Source organism: Notothenia coriiceps, unplaced genomic scaffold (assembly GCF_000735185.1).
Source record: "Notothenia coriiceps isolate Sejong01 unplaced genomic scaffold, NC01 NC01_scaffold00036930, whole genome shotgun sequence".
Taxonomy (NCBI): Eukaryota; Metazoa; Chordata; class Actinopteri; order Perciformes; family Nototheniidae; genus Notothenia; species Notothenia coriiceps.
The window spans coordinates 1-1,816 of NW_011369631.1; the positions used below are offsets into that span (position 1 = coordinate 1).

At 48.9% G+C, this 1,816-nt stretch overlaps 1 long non-coding RNA gene across 1 annotated transcript; it reads left to right on the forward strand.

Moving 5' to 3' along the window:
* The first annotated feature begins 6 nt into the window (after window positions 1-6).
* On the forward strand, window positions 7-1,414 carry LOC104964247 (uncharacterized). The gene is made up of 3 exons (XR_800395.1): window positions 7-489; window positions 565-692; window positions 1,322-1,414. It is a non-coding gene; the product is annotated as an uncharacterized lncRNA (long non-coding RNA).
* Window positions 1,415-1,816: the final 402 nt, after the last annotated feature.

The following is a 1,816-nucleotide window of genomic DNA, read 5'->3' on the forward strand; positions in this document are numbered from 1 at the left end:
GGAGTTTATTCTTAAAGAAGGTAAATCGTCACAGAGTCAAGCAGTCTGCATCAGGAGGTCTGCAGAGGGTCTGCAGAGGGTCTGCAGAGGGTCTGCAGAGGGTCTGCAGAGGGTCTGCAGAGGGTCTGCAGAGGGTCTGAACATACAGGATTCTTTGAAACACACCTTGTAGCAAACGGAGAAACATCGTGTCTGCACTAACCTTAGAATCACTCTAACATCATTTAGGACTCGTTTAGGTTTTACTGCCACCTGTCAATCATTTTGTTAGAAATGTCTTGTAAAAGAAGAACAGATTCTTGAAATGCTCCCTCAGCATGATACAATGTTCCATTACACTAACTTAAAGCAGAAGAAGAAGAAACTCACCTGAAGTGGTGTGCTGCTCTGTGATTGGTCCCCGGTGTGCAGGTGCTGGACGTGCAGCTGCTGAAGGAGCTGGGTCCGGGGGGGGGTCGGGTCAGCGCCGTGCAGCAGCTCCTGGACCAGGTACGAGCCTCAGCAGCCAATCAGACGCCTGCTCTGCTGATAAACTTCACTCTGATTGGTCTGTTTCTCCTTCAGGGGGCGGATCCTTCCTGCTGCCACGGCGACGGCCGGCACGCGCTGGCGGTTGCCGTAGTGAACGGTCACCATGACGTACTTCCTGTTTTGGTGCAAAGAGGCGCCGACGTGGACCAGCAGTCCGGACCGTAAGAGAGGAACCAGAAACTAACTTTTCTAATGCTGCGTAAACATATATATCACAAAGTTGATTTGATATACAGTCAATGGAAAGAGACGAAATAGATGCATTACAGAAAATGTTCTTAACGCCACTAAAGTAAAGGAACGACTGATAATCCTTTTAAAAAGTGAGTTCAAGGGGAATGGACGTTCAAAATAAAGTCAATGCAAAGAAAATCTGTGATCTTCACAAACACAGCAAACGTCTCCTCAGTTCCTGACGGGCCATTGATGGAAAAACCACTAGATTTGTTTGAACCAATTAGCACAATGATAATTCAGTCCAGTCTCTGCCTTGTCTCAGTCACTAAACTCGTGTAGCCTTTGTATTACGTGAGGTGTTCACTTTAATAGGCCCTGGGGTGAAACTCCCCCGGTGGCGTAGTTGGGTAGTTTATCTTCGGTGGCTCTGCCTTCAACACCGAGCAGCACCGCCTCGCCTCATTACTTTTACCAGAAACTCTGATTTGAGTTTTCCTTTTTATCTTCTACTTGATTTGCAAACACATGTGACCAATACGACAAAACACCAGAGAAACAGTGAGCATAAGAAAATAAAACAGGTACACTTTCTAAACCGGTTGAACCTCCTCAGAATGAGGACCACGGCTCTGCATGAAGCTGCAGCTCTGGGACCTGAAGGCCTGCAGTCTGCTAGAGTCCTGCTCAGGTAACACACACCTGCACACACACACACACTGACACACACACCTGCACACACACACCTGCACACACACACTGAAACACACACCTGCACACACACACCTGCACACACACACCTGCACACACACACTGAAACACACACCTGCACACACACACTGACACACACACCTGCACACACCTGCACACACACTGACACACACACCTGCACACCTGCACACACACACACACACTGACACACACACCTGCACACACACACACTGACACACACACCTGCACACACACACACCTGCACACACACACTGACACACACACCTGCACACACCTGCACACACACCTGCACACACACACACACTGACACACACACCTGCACACACACACTGACACACTAAGGGACTGCAGCAAGAACACACATCTCCGATGGTAGACA